The 20,597-nt window shown below is 35.1% G+C and overlaps 1 long non-coding RNA gene across 1 annotated transcript in view; it reads right to left on the reverse strand.

The window, feature by feature from the left end:
* Positions 1 to 11,662: 11,662 nt before the first annotated feature.
* LOC101412888 (uncharacterized) overlaps positions 11,663 to 20,597 on the reverse strand; it is a 55,191-nt gene continuing 46,256 nt past the window's right edge. The window contains exon 4 of the long non-coding RNA XR_188758.5: positions 11,663 to 13,023. This is a non-coding gene — a long non-coding RNA (uncharacterized lncRNA). The remainder of the gene's footprint in view (positions 13,024 to 20,597) is intronic.

Below are 20,597 nucleotides of genomic sequence, written 5' to 3' on the forward strand. Positions count from 1 at the left end.
GAGGTAAATCCAGAAAAAGACGAAAGGAAAATCCATACAAATCCAAAGAACGGAAGGAAAAAAGACTGCTTAAAACACTGCAGGGATAAAACATCTATTACTTACTAAAAAAAGCTCCTGATAATCAATACAATTACTGTCCTCATGATCAGAACATTCTTATCTATCTTTATTTTAGGAAGGCTGCACTTGTTTCCATCTCTAAACGTACCATACTTTCTCCTAAAAAGCCTCTCTGGACATGTTTAGTGCTTTAAGTTTAATACAAAATTCTACAACAGTTCACAGGAAATTTGCTCCTGGGGTTGCCATTTCCACCTAATTTTTGCCTGCACCCGCACAGCTGGACATGACTGGTGAAAAACACAGACTCTCACTGACTGAGCTCACTTCAAATTTGTGATCATTACCTCCCAGGGATCCCACACTGCTGCTCATAAGCACACTAGATTTCCAGATCCATCTAGGCTTCCACACTCCTGGGTGGCTGGTTCATTCCTTCACCTCTCTCCTTCGACCCTCTCCCCCATCTTATTCTCAGCTCATGGCCATGCTTTCTCTTTGTAAGAGAAAATGAAGCATTCAGGAGAGAATTTCCTCAAGTTCATACTACCATATGTACACACCCATGAACATCAGTGCCATGTTCCCTCTTGTTACCATCAGTGAACCCCTGTGGCTCTTAGTTATGGCCATTCCTTCCATATTTGTATAGGTTCTCATCCATTTTACACTTACCTGAGGATTTCTGTGGAGCTATTCTTTCCTGCTCTTCCATGTAACCTCTGTTTTTGCATTTCTCTTGTATCATCCCATCAGCATATAAGTATGTATTATGTCTCCTACCCTTTTTTGTACCCATTTCCCTCCATACTTTTCTGCAGACCTCCTTAGAAGAATTATCAATACTTGCTGCTACAATTCTTTGCCTCTAATTCTCTCTTGAATTCTCTCCAATCAGGCTTTCCCATACCACACTTAACATATCTAAAATTGAGGTCCAGAACCTCCTGCTATCCCCACCCTCTCCCTAGTAAGTGTAGTTCTTAAAATATTCCCCTCCTCCTCTTCTAGTTACTCAGCCCTAAACTTTCGGATCTTCTTTTATTCTCTCTTTTATCCCATACCACACATAATCTATCAACAATTCTGCCAATTCTGCCTTCAAAATACATTTTAAAACAAGATCAGTATTTAAATCTGTATTTCTGCTGGCTTGGTCCAGGCCACAATCATTTCTCACCTGGATTTCTATAGTTCTCTACTAACTGGTCTCCTTATTCTCCTTTTGTCCTATTTCAATCTATTTTTCAAATAGCAGCCAAAGCATATCACTTTTCTTCTCAAAATTGTGCAATGGTTTTTCTAAGTGATTCAAAGTAAAGCAAAATTCTTTACTACACTTTAAAATCCTAAATGAATCCCCCTTCTCTTATGTTTCTAACCTCATTTCCTACCCTCCATTGCTCTCCCTGCTCCAGCATCATGTCATCTGCCTCCCCTCTTTTCTCCAACACAACAGATGTACAATGATCTCAGAATACTCTTACACACAATTCTATCTAGAATGGGCCTCACAGCTTAGTCTCTCACTGTCTTGGGTTATTGTCCTACTAACACCTTCTCAAGGAGCCTTCCCAGACTTTCTCATCTAAATCCACCGTGTCATCCCACATCTCATCCCTCTTTCCTTCTTTTGTCTTTCTCTTTGGTAGTTGTCACTATCATACTCTCAACTATTTGTTTCTTGGACCCTGGTTTGCTTGCTTTCTAAGTAGAAAAGAACTGCCCTTATTTGTAGCATTTGCTGAATTCCATAGTTTAAATACTCTCACTTTGGCCAATTTCAGGCTACTGACACGGTATCACTGAACAAACAGTTATGAAGACATGCATACAGTCAACTCTCAAGAGCTGGTGGGAGCTGACTTCATTATACTACTTCTTGTCTGTCTCTTCCATTAGAATATAAGTTCCATAAAGGAAAGTATTTTAGTCAATTTTGTACACAATTATATTCCCAGGGCCTTGGTGATACTTATGAAATGAATGAATGAGGAAGCCATGAGATTTCAGATAAAATTCTTATATTTAAACTGAGAGGAAATAAACAACTTGAATAGAGGAAATTGGACATGACATGGACAATAAAATAAAGGCAAAGTGGATTTCAGACATATAAATCACAGTAGGAAGGAGGCTCTGGGAGAGAGATTCTAAGTGGAGGACATATTTAAGATATTGCCAATAAGGGCTGGAAACATGTAACTTGATATAATTGAACCAAAGTGTATATGCAGAATAGAATATCATTTCAGTAATCTGACTCTGAACTGTCATTACCCAGATATTTACTATAATATGTTGCAAAATGTTACTCAGAAATTTATTTGAACAAAAATCCCTGCTGTAGTGATATTGCATATACAGTAAAGAAGTTGAGACTAATTTCTTTCCCAGTTAGCATCACTTATCATGATGTTATTGGCCAATATATTGTGCATCAGCCTATTATTTTCCCCTACACTTTTGTGTAAAAATGTCTTACAAGAAAGTGAAGAAAGTAGATGAGAATATCAGACTTAAAAAGGTCTGTACATTAGAAGAAAATTTGGAAGTGATAAAAAATATTAAAAGAGAAAAATATGTAAAAGATATAAACTTGACTATGTACTTCTACTGTCCATGTTCTTTTCCTCTGTGTAAGAGAATAAAAAATAATTGAGGTATATAATTCCATATAGATTCACCATGTTTTGCAAGCACAACTTGTATATTTGAAAAACTAGAGAAATGCTTTGTGCAGTGGGTTGATAGCCACAATCAATGTGGGATGATATAGTGCACTGTGTTGCTACAGCAGAGGTTCTGGACATCTTTGAAGACCTGTAGAAGATGATGGTGAGGGAAATAATCTGAGTAAGACATAGCTCTAATCTTAAGTAGCTTGAAGTTTATTGGTGAATGAAGTCATATAAAAAGTGAGATTTTAACAGAATGAATTTCTGTTGTGAAGAGAGCCCCTAAGAAAAAATATTCAAGAGTCATTAGAAATGTGGAACCGAAAATATTTTTAATTTTCTTATCTCATTGATATTCTTTATTTTTTGTTTTACAAAAATATTGCCCTCAAAATTTGTAGCTATATACAATGAAAACACCACCAGAAAAAAAGAATAAAAAGGAATATTAAATAGTTTCAGCATAACTCATTATGATAAAGCTATCTTGGATCCTAATTTGATCATAAATTTAATTATGGATGATCTGACTTGTAGAGAAAAGCTTTAGTGAAGAAAGAAAAATGTATATGCAACTAGAAACAATGAAACTGCTTGTGATTTAGACCATAGTAGACAGAATTCTGTTTTTTAAGATTGATGGAATCTGTTAGGGAAATCACGGACATCTGTTAAGCAGTCATTCCCAGACCTCATCTACCCCATCCTCTTCTCTGGGGAAGTCACAAACACATGAAAAGTGGCCACCCTCAGGCCTCCCACTATCCCCACCTCCTTTTCTATTGTGTGATATTTCACAACCAAGGGGAGATTTTAAATTTAATGAAAATGCACAGCCAGACATTAAACTTGAAAACCCAGGACAAGTAACCCCAGATGCTTCTTGGAACTGGAATTCTCAGTGGTAGGGTCTCCCCTAACCCCTATGTGGATACAAACCACACTCAAATGTATGGATTTGTCTCTCTCTCTCTCTCTCTTACTCTCTCACTCTCGCTCTCTCTTGCTCTCTCACTCTCGCTCTCTCTCTCTCTGGTGCTATATCAGTTTACCTGAGCAACTGTGGTCATTTTGGACCCACACAGCATAGATTGCTGACCGAAACTATAGCTCCCTCCCTGCCTAAGGTAGGGGAGGAAGGGGTATGAAGCTTCATCAGTGTCTCTGGGTGACTACAGACAGTCTTGTGCCCAACTGGATTATTATTCATGGCTATAGCTCTGTCCCTACCACTGACAAAGGAGAAAGGTAGGAGAGAGATCCTCATTTCCTGGGGCAACGTGGGCAGTTTCAGCTTCCATAGCTTACAGCATCAACTACATCCTTGGCTTCTACTACACAACCAGCAAGGGAGAAAACATAAGAAATCCCTAAACTAAAGGGAAAAACTGAACCCAGAATAAATACATCTAGGAAGCCAGATGTGAAAACGCCAACAGAAAATTACAATCCATACCAAGAAACAGGAAGAGATGGCCCAATTAAAGGAACAAGATAAGCCTGAAGGTGACATAAAGGAGCTGAAACAACTAATCTTAGATGTTCAAAAAAATCTCCTTAATAAATTCAATGAGATGGCTAAAGAGATTAAGGATATTAAGAAGACATTACATGGGCACAAAGAAGAATTTGAAAGCATACATAGAAAAATAGCAGACCTTATGGGAATGAAAAGCTCAATAAATAAAATTAAAAATACACTAGAGACATATAGCAGCAGATTTGAGGAAGGAGAAGAAAGGATCAGTGAGTTTGAAGACATGGCCTCTGAAAGTGAACAAATAAAAGAACAGATGAAGAAAAAAATAGAAAAAAATTGAACATGGTCTCAGGGAATTAAATGACAGCAAGAGACATGCAAACATAAATGCCACCGATGTCCCAGAAGGAGAAGAGAAGGGAAAAGGGGCAGAAGGAATATTTGAAAAAATAATGGTGGAAAATTTCCCAACCCTATTGAAGGACATAGACATCTATGTCCAAGTAGCACAATGTACTCCCATCCAAACAAATCCAAATACACCAACTCCAAGACACATACTGATCAGAATGTTAAATGCCAGACACAAAGAGAATTCTGAGAACAGCAAGAGAAATGCAGTGCAAAATATATAAGGAATGCCCAGTAAGATTAAGTGCCAATTTCTCATCAAAAACCATGGAGATAAGAAGGCAGTGGTATGATATATTTAAGATACTGCAGGAGAAAAACTGCCAACCAAGGATTTTATACCCAGCAAGATTATCTTTTAAAAATGAGAGTAAGATTAGAATATTTACAGATGAACAGAAACTGAGAGAGTTTATAACAAAAAGTCCAGCTTTGCAAGAAATACTAAAGGGAGTATACAGTCTGAAAAGACAAGACAGGAAAGAGAGGCCTGGAAGAGAGTCTAGAAATGACAACTGTATCAGTAACAGTAACTAAAAGAGTCAAATATAAAATGGCAGACAAAACACAATTATAAAATGGATGAAATAAGAATTGCCTTTACAGTAATAACATTGAATGTTAATGGATTAAACTCCCCAGTCAAAAGACACAGACTGTCAGACTGGATAAGAAAATATATATTGTCTGCAAGAGATTCACCTTAGACCAAAAGATGTCAATAAGTTGAAAGTGAAAGTTTGGGAAAATATTCCGTGCAAGCAGTAACCAAAAAAAGTCTGGGGTAGCTTTACTTATACAGATGATACAGACTTTAGAAGCAAAACTGTTATTAGAGACAAGGAAGGACATTACATGTTAATAAAAGGGATGAGTCACCAGAAAGAAATAACAATCATAAATATATGTGCACCTAACCAGGATGCCCCAAGATACATGAGGCAAACACTGGCAAACTGAAGGGAGAAATAGACATCTCTAAAGTAATAGTTGGAGAATTCAATACACCAATCTCAGCATTGGAATGAACATCTGGGCAGAAGACCAATAAAAAAACAAAGAACTTGAATAATATGATAAATGGATTAAACCTAATAGACATACACAGAACATTGCACCCCAAAACAGCAGGATACACATTCTTTTCAAGTGCTCATGGATCTTTCTCCAGGATAGACCATATGTTGGGACACAAAGCAAATCTCAATAAATTCAACAAAATTGAAATTACACAAAGCACTTTCTCTGATTACAATGGAGTAAAGCTGGAAATCAACAAGCAGCAAATAAAGGGAAAATTTACATATATATGGAGATTAAACAACACACTCTTAAATAATCAGTGGGTCAAAGAAGAAATTTCAAGAGAAATCAGTAAATATCTCGAGATGAATGACAATGAGAATACAACATATCAGAGCCTACAGGAAGCTACAAAGGCAGTGTTGAGAGGAAAATTTATAGTACTCAATGATTATGTTAAAAAAGAAGAAAGAGCTAAAATCAATGACCTAACTGCATAGCTGGAGGTACTAGAAAAAGAACAGCAAACTAACTGTAAAGGAAGTAGAAGGAATGAAATATCAAAGATCTGAGCAGAAATAAATGACTTTGAGAACAAAAAAACAATAGAGAAAATTAAGAAAACCAAAAGTTGGTTCTAAGAGAAGACTAACAAAATCAACAAACCCTTAGCTAGACTGACTAAGGAAAAAAGAGAGAAGATTCAAATAAATGAAATAAAAAATGAAAAGGGGATACTTACTACTGACCCCACAGAAATAAAGGAGATCATAAGAGGATACTATGAACAACTTTATACTAAAAAAGTAGACAATGTAGATGAAATGGAAAAATTCCTAGGAATGTACAAACAACCTACACTGATACTAGAAGAGATAGAAGACCTCAACAAACCAATCAAGGTAAAGAGATTGAAGCAGTCATCAAACAGCTCCCCAAAATGAAAAACCCAGGGCCAGATGGTTTCACAGTTTAGCTCTACCAAGCTTTCAAGAAGATTTAATACCAATCTTACTGAAGCTCTTCCAAAAAATTCAACAAGAAGGAATGCTAACAAACTCATTCTATGAAGCCAATATCACCCTAATACCAAAGTCAGATAAAGATATTACAAAAAAGAAAATTACAGACCCAATTCTCTAATGAATACAGATGCAAAAATCCTCAATAAAATACTTGCTAATCAAATCCAACATCACATTAAAAGAATTATCCATCATGTTTAAGTGGGTTTTATACGAGGCATGCAAGGCAGGTTCAACACAAGAAAATCATTCAGTATAATACATCACATTAATAAATCAAAGAAGAAAAATAACACTATCCTATCAATTGATGCAAAAAAAGCATTTGACAAAATACTGCATTATTTCTTGATAAAATCCATACAAAAATAGGAATTGAAGGAAATTTTCTCAACATGATAAAGACCATATATGAAAAACCCACAGCTAACATTGTTCTCAATGTGGAATAACTAAAAGCTTTCCCATTGTGATCAGGGACAAGACAAGGATGCCCACTGTCATCACTGTTGTTCAATATAGTACTAGAGCAATCAGGCAAGAAAAAGAAATAAAAGGCATCCAAATTGGAAAGGAAGAATTAAAACTTTCACTATTTGCAGATGATATGATTGCATATCTAGAAAATCCCGAAAAATCAACAACAAACCTGCTAGAGCTAATAAATGATTTCAGTAGACTGTCCAGATACAAGATCAATCCACAAAAATTAGTGGTTTTTCTATTCATTAATAACGCACAATTTGAAGAGGAAGTCAGGAAAAAAATTCCATTTACAATAGCAAATGAAAGAATCAAATATTTAGGAATAAACTTAACCAAAGATGCAAAGCAGTTGTATTCAGAAAACTACAAAGCATTGCTAAAAAGACATCAAAAAAGACCTAAATAATTTGGAAGAACAATTCCATGCTCATGGATTGGAAGACTAAATATTATTAAGATGTCAATTCTACCCAAATTGATATACAGATTCAATGCAATCCCAATAAAAATTCCACCAGCATTTTTTAAGCAAATGCAAAACACAATTATCAAATTTATCTGGAAGGGTAAGAGGCCTCAAATAGCCAGACACATCTTAAAAAGAAAAGTGAAGTTGGAGAACTCTCACTTCCATACTTTAAATCATATTACCTAGCTACAGTGGTAAAAACAGGCATGGTATTGGCATAAAGATAGACACACAGACCAATGGAACCGAATTGATGGTTCAGAAACAGACTGTCACATCTACAGCCAAGTGATTTTTGAAAGCCTGTCAGGCCCTCCCAGTTTGGGCACAACAGTTTATTCAACAAGTGGTGTTGGGAGAACTGGATATCTATAGGCAAAAGAAAAGAAAGAAGACCCCTACCTCACACCTTATACAAAATGGATCAAAGACCTAAATATAAAAGGAAGTACAATAAAGTTCCTGGAAGAAAATATTGGGAAACATCTTCAAGATCTGGTGGTAGGTGGTGGATTCTTAAGCTTTACACCAAAAGCATAAGCAACAAAAGAAAACATGGATAAATGGGACCTCCTCAACCTTAAGCATTTCTGTGATTCAAAGGACTTCATCAAGAATGTGAAAAGGCAGCCCCTCAATGGGAGACAATATTTGGAAACCATTAATCCAACAAGGGTTTGATTTCCATTCTATATAAAGAGATCATACAACTCAACAGTAAAAGAGCAAGCAATCCAATTAAAAAATGGGAAAAAGATTTAAATAGACATTTCTCCAAAGAGGAAATACAAATGGCCAAAAAGCACATGAAAAAATGTTCCATATCACTAGCCATTAGGGAAATGTAAATTAAAACAACAATGAGATATAATCTACCAGCACGAAGAATAGCCATTATTAAAAAAAACAGGCAACAATAAGTGCTGGAGAGGATGTGGAGAAATAGGAACACTCCTCCACTGTTGGTGGGAGTGTAAAATGGTGCAGCCTCTGTGGAAGACAGGTTGGCAGTTCCTCGGGAAGCTAAGTATAGAACTGCCATATGATCCAGAAATTCCTCTACTAGGAATATATCCAGAAGAACTAAAATTATGACACAAATAGCACACCAATGTTCCTAGCGACATTGTTCACAATTGCCGAAAGATGGAAACAACCCAAGTGTCCATCCATCAATGAATGGATAAACAAAATGTGGTATATACATGTGATGGAATACTATGCTGCAAAAAGAAGAAATGAAATTTGGACATATGTGGTAACATGGATGAGTCTTGAAGACATTCTACTAAGTGAAGTAAGCCAGGCACAAAAGGACAAAAATATTGCATGGTCTCATTAATATGAACTAAATACAAATAATAAACACATGGAATTAAAACCTAGAGTATAGGTTACTAGGAGATAAGAGGAGGGTTGAGAAGAATTATGGATGCTTAATGTGTGTAGAAGTTTTAATTAACTTGACTGTAAAAGTGTGGAAATGGATAGAGTTGATAGTAACAATTATAGTGAGTAGCAACTGGTTTATAAATGGGATTGTGACTGAAAAAGGTAGTTGGGGAAGTAAATGTCAATGGTAAGAAAGCTAAAGAATAATCTAGGGACTGAATAACACAGTGAACCCAAAGGCAGTTGAGAATTGTGGTTGCAGGTACAAATGCAAGGGAGTCCTTCTGTGAACTAGAGCAGGTGTAAGTCACTATTGCAGGGTGATGGGAATATGGAGAAGCATGGGAAAACTACTACTGGTGTGACCTATAGACTTTGGTTAACAGCAATACAATAATATTCTTGCATCAATGTTAAAGCTGTACTGTGTTGATAATGGAGGTGTATATGGAAAAAATGTGCCAAATGTATGCTATGGACCATGATTGGTAGTAATAGTCTGATGATATTGTCTTATAATATGTAACAAATGCTCCACCAGGGTGTGAAGTTGTATGGGAAATCTATACATCTGTATAATTGTTTTGCAAGTTCACAATAGCTATAACAAAAATATATTTAAAAAATATATATTATGGGTTGGGGGAAAATACACCAAATGTAAGATAAGGAATATAGTTGGTAGTAATATTTTGACAATGCTCTTGCATAGTTTGTAACAAATGTTTCACACCAAAGCAAAAAGTTAGTGGAGGGGTGATGTATGAGACCCCTGTGTGATGTTATGTATGTTTATTTTGTAAGTTCACAATCTTTACTACACACTTATTGTTTACGTGTGTTCATGTATGAATGATATATATCAATAAAAATTAAAATTGAAATTTTAAAAATTAAAAAAAAATTTCCCCCTCACTAGGGTTGTAATAATTAACAAGCTGTAGCTTAAAAATGGCCATACTGGAAAAATGAAAATTATATGTCAACTTGATAGGCTTTGTATTTCTGTCTGCCATGGCTCCTTCGTGTTTGTTGGTGTTCAGTGTTAGTTATTCAATGCCAGTGTATGTTTTCTTGCCTCCAGATAGTGGTATTGAATTGTGTGAAATAATGAACTTTGGTTAAGCTGGAACCCCTTGCCTGCCATTAGCAAAGGAGTAAAATAATTAATAGTTTATAAAACAGACTGCGGAGCCTGAATATGCGCACGCTCAGCATCCTTACCTCTGAACCCATTCCTGCCCTGTGTGCGCTGCTCTCACCATTTGCCAGGGCATGGGAATTCTCTGAGTGTGCGTCCGCACCACACACCCAGGCTTGTAATATCTGACCCCAGTCAGGATGGCTGGGTCACAGGGCAGTGACTTGAATCATTGCCGTGCCAAGACAGATGTCCTCCGGGAAAGCTCTGGGCCCTGCAAAGCTTCTTCAAGTCATTTTAGCAGCCAGTCTTTGTCCTTGGGCTTGCCTGCCATTGCCTTCTACCACGCTCTCCCCTAGGGGAGTGCATGGCAACGGCAGAAAGTGGAAGGCTTACCCCTCCCACAGGGTCCACGCCATTACAAGCAGCATTCCTATCTAACCACACCCAGCTACCTGGAAAAATGAAGAAAGAGGGCTGTGGGCAGAAGCCCATATGGATGCTGTGGAAGTCCCTTTCCCAGGGCAGTCACAGGCCAGGATACCCTTGCATGATTTACCTTTACCCATGTTTTACCTTTCTACTTCTTGCTACTGAATTTCTCTTTGCAGGTTGGTGTCAAAATGCTTTTGGAATGTTTTTAAAACTGTAAAAATAAAAATGCCTTTGTCTAGCAAGAAGGCTATTGTCTCAGAACCCCAAGGTCCATTAGAGCAATTAACCTTTGATCACTTAATAAGCCTTTTGATCGCTGGTTTAACTGGAAAACAGACAGTAAAGTCATAAAACTGAAACTACATCGAAGAATCTGAAAAAAATATGAGTAAAAGCACAATTCAGCATGGCAGCTTCAAGTTAAAATCTAGTAAGCCTGTCTCCCAAGTCTAAGACTACCCCAGGAATGCCTGGGGGCAGGAGCTCTATGATTCCCTGGAAAAACAGGAATCAGAGAGCAGCCTCTGTATAGAACCCTGAATTTCTGTTAAACCAGTGTATGGAAAAAAATAGATAAATCTGAAACCCAGAATCCTCATGTCATATCTCCTTAAAGAAATAGAAAAAAAATTTTTAAATTAAAAAAAAAAACAAAAAACTGCATGTGCCATCAATTAAGGTCAAAGAATTCCTAGAAATATTAAGTATATAAAATACTTCTGTTTTAATCTGTGCTTAATTTTGCTGTTCTATTAGAGACTGCTGCAGAACTTCCCAGGATGGGAATTCAATATTCTTTCAGCTTCTATGTGGGTTTTCACCCACTGAGAAAATGCCTCATGAACCCTTGAACATATTCTTATGCTGTAGAGGCATGCCCCAGTTGCACCCCTCCCCTCACATCTTTCTATCACTGACATCTCACACCAGTGATCCTCCCCTGCTATAGTTGTGACCCTTTTGCAACCAAAACTCCCCCCCAAAAAAAGCCAAAAAAATAAACAAATACAAAATTAAGAAGAAATAGCAGGTAAATATTTTTAAATTTAAAAATTAAAATAAAATTTAAAAAATTTTTATTGTACCTTTCTTCACTGTAAGATTTGTTCTCTTTTATGTACAATGACCATTTCTTCCATATGTTTCCCCGGGTCTTATTTATTTATTTATTTTTTGCTTTATCTTCAAAGAAACTTTAGTTTACAGAAAAGTCACAGAGAATTCCTTTATACCCAACCCTCCCCTCATCTATTAATAACATTTTACATATGTATGGTACATTTGTTATAATTGATACACAAATATTGAAGCATTGCTACTAACCATGGTCAGTGGTTTACATTATGGTTTACATTTTGCACCATACACTTTTATAGGTTTTGACAAAATTTAAAATGACCTGTACCTGTCATTACAAGATCTTGCAAAACAATTCCAATATCCTAATAATGCCCTATGTTCCAAGTATTCTGTTCTTCCTTCCCCCTTCCCTCAGAACAGATGGTAACCACTATGTTTCAATTTTTGAAGAATAAGGTTCATAGTTACTTGCAATAATATTGAGAGCTTTAAAAATTGGTCTGTTTTCTTTTATTAGGCACTGTTTATATTCTCGAGAGATTCTTGCCCCTCTAATTGAGAACTTAGCAGGACTCCCCAGGATGGGATCTTAATATTTATTTGTTTATTGTGTGGGTGTCCGCCACTTAGATAACACACCATGACAAGATGAACACTTTTATATTCCATAGATGCATGCCCCAGGTACACCCTATCCTGTATATCCCCCCACCACCGACAACCTGCACTAGCAACCCTCCCCTGTCATATGTGCTAAAAGAGCATTCCCATATTGCAGTTTTAACTACAGACATACAAATCCCCAATGCTCACCTCTTCCTTCCCCAGCCCTCCCCTCCCTTTCCCTGGATAGCCCAACCCAACCCCTCAACATTCCAGTTAGGATGAATCCAATCACATCACTGCATCACTATCTGGAAGGGGGGATTGGGTATTAATTATTTTTAATCAGATACATTAGAAAAACTCCAAATCAACTTAGACATTGAAAATTAATTCAAACATCAAAATCACTGAAGATCTCTGATAAAAGAACAGTGACTTTATAGTTCTTCGCCATAGAAGCTGAGTGCATTTCTTATCCCTTGATTTTGGACTTGGTCATGGACTTGCTTTGGCCATTGGGATGTTAGCAAATGTGACACAAGCAGGCACTTGAAATGCATTGTGTAGTTGGGCTTGTGCTCTTAAGTTTTTAACATCACCATGGGAAGGACATTCCTCAGCTAGCCTGCTGTGCTAAGGGAGATGAGAGACCCATGGAACAGTGCTAGACTCAACCTGAAGTTCTGAGTCAAGGCCAAGTGATTTCAGTGTTTCTCAGCCCATTTCCAGCCAACCTGCAGATAAATAAGAAATAAATTAAGTCACTGTTAAAAAAAAGAGAGAAAGGCAAAAGTTATAATCAACAGAATTACATGACACCCTTCTTAACATCCACGCCTTTTTATGCAAAGATGTATGAGAGAAATCAAGAACTGTGAAACATACCAGCATTATTATCTATTGTAATAATAACCACAGTGAGCCTGGCCCTAAAACAAAAAAGTACAGAAATAAAGGGTCTGCGCAGAGATGTAGAATATTTCTTTCTCACCAAATTCTCTCCCAGTGTCACTCAGAATTTGTTGTATTGAGAGATATTAGAAACTTTTAAACTAAAAGAATAGTTGACAAAACCCTTCTGAAAGAGACCCAAAATATTAACGCATGTATAAATGACTTCCTTGCTATATGACAATTTCATTTAGGAAGGGAAATTGATAAAATGGAAACCAGGGCCATGCTTTCTGAGACTAACTTTGTTGTGTACCCTCCTCAGCATGTCATTGCAAGTGAAATGCTACACATCTTGTCTCAGAAACACATTAGTCCCTTGGAAAGAGAGGACACCTGTTCTGGAGATTTGTTGATTCAGTAAATGATATTAAGGAAGATACCTTATCGAAATTTTTAGAGAACAAAAATGTACAGAGCATTCCATATATTTACAAAGTATGGTACTTTAGTTCTTTATCTAAAAAAATATCTTTAGCAAGATGTGGCTCCTGGTTTTTTAAAAGTTTAAATATGTATTGTGTATATGATATAAAAGTATGTATGTGTGAGTATATGTTATGTATACACACATACTTATACATACATACAGATATGCATAATGGGGGGAGTAAGTCAGAGTGTTTAGATTCCAATAAGACTTAAAGTATAGTTCCATAAGTGGCTTTAGGCAAACCTTAAACAACCCATTGATTTCTATCATTATAAATAAGTAATGGAATTTTCAAGTTGTAGTGGTGGCATCCTAGCTAGACCTGATTTGACTCTTCCAACTATCAATGAAAATAAATATAAAAAGTCATAAAACAAGAGAAGCTGAGAGCCACAATTTAGACTGAAGATTCCAAAAGAATATATTCCAAATATCTAGTAAATAATTATTAAATATATTACTAATTACACTGAATTTTTAAAAGACAGCCCTGAATTGCACATGTTCTATCTTCTCAACCTGACTAATAATAGTTCTAAGAAAGGTAGAGTAAGTCTTTGGCTTGCACAACTACCTGATCCTGGCTTCAAGGTATGGGATTGTGAAGGACAGAAAGTCAAACACCCAACCAAAACCAACTCCTACACCACAACGCAAGAGCAGACAAGAATTGTACCCATGATTCTTTCTAATTTCTATCCCTTCAGGCCACTCTCAAAACAATTTTAACATGTTTTTAACTTCCATACTGACAATGTAAATGCCAGCAATGCTGGTGACAGAGTGATAAGAGGTGGTGTGTTTCATCATGAAATGGATTGTAGCACTAGGAAAAGTATTAAAGTAAAAGAAAAATTGGAAGTGTCTTGGGAGCATATATAGTAAATATGACACTGTGGTTAGAACACAGCAATGGGATGGAACCAAGCATAGTGATATATGATAAAAACAGTATTTCAATGCAATGTAAAATGAGTGACTATTCATTACAATTAGTTAAATTATTTAACCACTGGCAGACAAACAAGAAAGGAAAGATTGAAGAAAGCAAGGAAAGAGAAAAGGAAAGAAGGAAGAAAAGGAGGAAGGGAGGTAGAGAGAGAGAGGAAAAGAAGGAGGAAGGGAAAGAGAAAGAGACAGAATTACAAAGAAGAGAGAAAGAAAAATTGGAGATCCATTTTACATGTTAAACAGATTAAAGTCTAAATGATTCAAAGTTAATGTAAAACAAAAGAGATATAAAAACAAAGATATTATTAATAGGTAATATTGCTTGAACTCTTATTTTATGTTGGGGACTGTGTCAAATAGGAAAGGATATTCAAACAATAATAAATCAAGACCTAATGAAAAACTACATAAGACATAAAGAAAGGGTTCAGAATTAGGAAATGTGTTAACATTATGCATCTGCTTAGTAGAGCTCAGGAAATAGCATATATTAATTTTTATAGATGCTGAAATGGTAGCTAACAAAACTGAACATAGAAAAACATGAATAATAAAATATATCTATTTTGACATCAAATTCAGCATTATGCCTAATAGAGAACAGTAGAAGAACCTCTACTGAAGTAGGAACAAGACATTAAAACCACTATTACTTATCATTGAAAACATAAAATCTTCTATAGGGATACATAGAGAACAAACAATAGTGGTTATTTTGTTATTTTGAATGGGAGACTATATCTGCATAGATGGTGATAGGGGTATATTATACATTTTGTTATTTTTTAAAAAAATATTTGCTATGCAAGCCTTGAGTAAGATATAGGCACACCTCATTTTATCGCTCTTTGCCTTACTGCAATTCTCAGATTTTGTATTTTTTACAAACTGGAGGTTTGTGGCAATCAATAGAAAGTCTATTGATGCCATTTTTCCAACATCATGTTCTCATTTTGAATGTTTATGTCACATTAATTTAAGGTATGTACATTGATTTTTTTATACATAATGCTATTGCACACTTAATACTCTACAGTAGAGTGTAAACATAACTTTTATATGCCATAGGAAACCAAAGAAAATAATGTGATTTGCTTTATTGTGCTTTGTTTATTCACTTTATTGTGATGATCTGAAAACAAACCCACAGTATCGCCAAAGTATAGCTCTACTTTCCTACCCTAATCATCTGACTTTTTATGACCAACTAATTGTGACAGGAAGTGATGTGTTTAACTTCGAGACAGAAAATTTAAGAGTAAATGAGTGATTCATCAAGTTTTCCTTTCAATATACCATGAGGCTAACAATTTTCCATTACGCTAGTCCTCAAAAGTCAAATGGCAAGGCCATGGCATACATGCAGCTTGACAGAGAGTGGGGAGTAGGGTACAGGGGAACCCCATATTAATGTAATATTTTGTGTAATTTAAGTATTTTTAAAAAAAGATAATGAAAAAAGAAAAAAAAAATCTCTATTGTTAGGTTTTAGGAGCATTACCACAGTTGACCTAGCCTAGCCTACCTGAACCATACAGAAATAGGAACTGGGGTGGATTACAACCTAATAAAAGCTTCTATAATATATATCACATTTGGTTCAAGCTTAGGAAGAATAAGCAAAACTTAATCAGCCACTTGAAAGAGAGAGTGATTCATGCAATGTCCTGACAAAACATTTATAAAATGGTGCTGGTAATAACTTGCAAGGCAGATAAAGCACCTAATGCCTAATGAACTTATTGCTTCAGGGGAATAGATCAGAAAGGAGAATGTTATTAGTATAACTTGATTACTACTGGCTGCATTTTAAAAGAAAGGTATAAGCGTATACCTTTATATATATAAGAAAATATAATAATTATCTATAATACAAATTAGAAAGATGGGAAGTAGAGTGTATCTAGGATTTGAGGACTTGAAGGATTGGAAAATGCAAATGACTCTCATCTCCCTTAGTAAAAGATAAAACTTTTGAGCATCAAGTGTAAATTTTGTCAATCACTAAATCAAGAGTGTTGATAAATCTCTAAATCAATTAAATCGAACCCAGTATATATGGGCAGTAGAACAAAATGACTGAGGGCAAAAATAAAGACTATGCTCTCCTATAGAAGTCAGATAGGCTCAAGATACCTGAAATTAAATCTGAAGATTGAAAATTATGCATATTGCAGTTGGCATATGAATTTGGCTAGAATCAAATATGTATCTCTTAAATTTTTGAGAAATATTTATTGCCAGAAAACCAACCAATCTGCACTTAGGAAGACTCTAACCGTGTGAGACTTAAAATTAGGTCTCCAATCTTCTACAGAGAAGTAGCAGGTCAGGAAAGATGCTCAGCACTGAAAAAATATGATTCTATTGGTAAGAAAGGGCCTAAACAAAAACATTGTGTACCCCAAACAGTCTCATAACAGGGAAGCCCCCTTTCCCTATTATGAGATTTCAGGTCTGCTCTAGATGATTAGCTATTATGTGCCTTCCATTCTTTCCCTTTCCAAGTAGGAAGTTTTTTGCAGTTAGCGATATTTTTGCTTAAGAGAGAGAGACAAATAACTTGTCTTTGTAGGTCAAAAATAATCAGGTCAAAGAAGTTACATCTGTACCTGATCTAGACATTTACTTAGAATGTACTATGGATTAAGCAAAGAGCTTTGCATGTAACATTTCATTAAATCTACTCAACAACTCTATGAAGCAGATTATCGCAATTTTACATAAACATGGTTTTTGAGCATTCTATTAAATTTTTTTGTGTTTTCATTTCTATGGTCATTTTTAAACAATGATGTAAGAATATTCTTGATCATCTGGGTTATCAATTCATAACTGAGTGCTGCAGTATGAATTCAGTTCCCATGTTTATTTGTTCTTACAATCACATAAATCCATTAACTCACTTAATAGCACGAAACTCATAGGAAAGTTGTGAGAATTAAGTAAGCTAATGAATTTATGGTCCGGCGCTATTATTCAATAACCATTACACACACACACACACAATTTTTGTTGGTCTTTCCTAATGTCAGAATGGCACCAATAATAGAGGGATTGCTCTTGTATTTATGTACTTATATTAAAGACTATACCAAATATAAAGACAAAATTTCCTTTTGCTTATTCATAAAATAAGGCACATGTATCGTTACTGTTACATTCATGGGCAAATCTCTTGTCAAATACCAAGTTTGTGGTAACAAACCTTCAGCAATTCAATAGCAGATTTATAGCTTGTGACGTACAATAAAGTAAATTTGCTCCTTACATTATAGATTAGTGTTTAAAACCTAATTTTGTTGCTAAAATAGAAAAAAAATTTGACAGTGGCAATGATCCGTAGGTTAAATGATGATGAGTTCTCATGGCTCAGATGAAATTGTTTCAATAAGTGAATAATAAAAATGCAAATAAAATTTGTATAATTCATATCAGTATTAGTTTAGAAGAGCAAAATTAACTTCCAAATTAAATTAATTTTGTTAATTTGAAAAATTTTGTTCTATGCCTTTGTTTATACATAAGAATTATTTTCTTGGTTTTATACTAATATGTTTGGAAGCAATAAGCATAAAGAGATAACACAAAGCTCTATGTTTCCACATATTTAAGTAGTACTTACACTAAATATTAGAAGTTCCTTGAGAATATTTTCCTTAGATACAACTGTCATACATATCTCAAGTTTAAGAAACACCACACTAATTCATGTCAGTATAGTATAGATGATCATTTTTCATCATACAGTAGACAAAGTCATCCTACACATAATTGTGCAAATTCAGAAGAACACAGGTTTTACTAGATCAAAATTTTAAATTTTAAAGTCATAAAACTGGTAAAATATTACAACAGAAATCACCAATGGACAAAATTTCTAACTTCAGGGATTTCTCACAAATTAATAAGGAAAAGATAAGCATCCTCCTTTCCCCAAAAATGGAGAATATAGGAAACAGAAAAAGCATGAAAGAAGAAACACAGGAGGCTAATAGACATATGAAATGGGTTCATCTTCAATACTAATGAAATTAAAAGAAAAAAATCAACTACTTAATATACTCGTGAGTGAATGGAAAACAGCCACTCTTTTTCTTGGTGTGAATATAAATCTTTACAATTATTTGAGAGGGCACTTTGTCAACATACATTAAAAGACTTAAATAAGTGCAAAATCTTTTGACTCAAAGATCATTTCTAGGTGTTTAAATCATGGTAATAATGGAAAAACGTGTTCATGGATATAATTTTAAGATTTTCATCTTGGTACTGATTAAAACACCAATGTGAGAATAGGAAAAGAATTAATGCCCCTCAATGGTTATTGGCTTGAGGACACTCCATAGGTCTTGCCAAACTTCCCTAGAACTGCACTGCTGTCCAAGATTCTTCTACCCAACATTCACAGCAATAAGAACTGCATCTCAATCTAGGGACTCACTTTATCCTCTCACTGTCGTGTTTCCTAATAAATCTCATGCATATTTAATCTTGAATTAATACTGAATGGATCTTAGATGTTGATTCATACAAACTATTCAGTGATCAGTAAACTACAATCTGCAGGACAAATCTGGCCTGTGACATGGTTTTGTATAGCCCAAGAGATAACAATGACTTTTTTCCAATGACTATAAATGAAAACAAGCCAGAATATGCAATGAAGTCTGTACATGGCTTACAAAGCCAAAAGTGTTTACTCTCTTTTATATAAGAATTTTGCAGACCCCTAACCTACAGAAAAGAAGGAAAAAAGGTTATGGAAGGAGGGACAAAGGAAGGGAGGGAAGGAAGGAATTGGAAAAGTGACAGAACTGGACCTGGGCATTGTAGCTCTAGAAGCTATATCCCCAATCATTTCTACACTGCTTCCCTATTAAGAATACATTTTCTATAGAAGAATATCAATAAGTCCACTCTAATCCATATTTTATTCTTCCATCCTGTGGGCCCTGGGATGGTTAGTGGACTTATTGATATTCTACTATAGAACTATTGTGATTAGTAATGGAAGAAACTGTAGCATTGAAGTGGAGAAAGTGACCACAGTAGTTGCTCAGGGCAGGGAGAGGGAAGAAGAGATGTGATGTGGGGGTGTTTTCAGGACTTGGAGTTGTCCTAAATGATATTGCAGGGACAGATGCTGGACATTATATATCCTGCCATAATCCACTGAATATACTGGGGGAGAGTGTAAACTACAGAGTAAACTATTATCTATGTAGGGCAGCAGTGCTCTAAAAAGTATTCACCAAATGCAGTGAATGTGCCACAATGATGAAAGAGGTTGTTGATGTGGGAGGAGTGGGGGGTGGTATATGGAACCCTCTTCTATTTTTTAATGAAACTTTTTTTGTGTGATCTATGTATCTTCAAAAAAATACAATAAAAAAATTATGGGAGTGGTGGCATGGGGAGTGGGGTATATGGGAACCTCTTAAGTTTTTTAATGTAAAGTTTTGTGTGATCTACTAACTTTAAAAAAAGATAATTAAAATTTTTTTAAAATTAAAAGTGAATACATTTTCATTGTAGCATTCATGTATAATACAAAAGATGGGAAAGGGAATTTTTAAATAAACATATCTGCATCTCTGGGATTTAAGAGTATGCAGTTATCAAAATAATTTTTAAACAACCTTTATTTAAAGGAGGAAATGATCATGAATGAAAAAAATGCGTGAAAAATTATGAAAAGATTAGTATATATTACATTTAGATTCAATAAAACCACTTAAAGATTAATTTGATTAAAGATGTTAATAAGAGCTGAATAATATTAATATATATTTATATAAAAACTTATTAAAAAGTAGCTGCTTTCATAAATAAGCTGAGCAAAAATGTATAGTTTTCCTGAGAATTATTCTGCTTTTCCTTAAAAATTAAAAAAATAAAAGGAAAATGGGTAACTCATTGTAATTCTTCTACTTAATAATAATCCCAGAAGTGATAATACATTCTATTAAA

Source organism: Dasypus novemcinctus, chromosome 5 (genome assembly GCF_030445035.2).
Source record: "Dasypus novemcinctus isolate mDasNov1 chromosome 5, mDasNov1.1.hap2, whole genome shotgun sequence".
In the NCBI taxonomy this organism is placed as follows: Eukaryota; Metazoa; Chordata; class Mammalia; order Cingulata; family Dasypodidae; genus Dasypus; species Dasypus novemcinctus.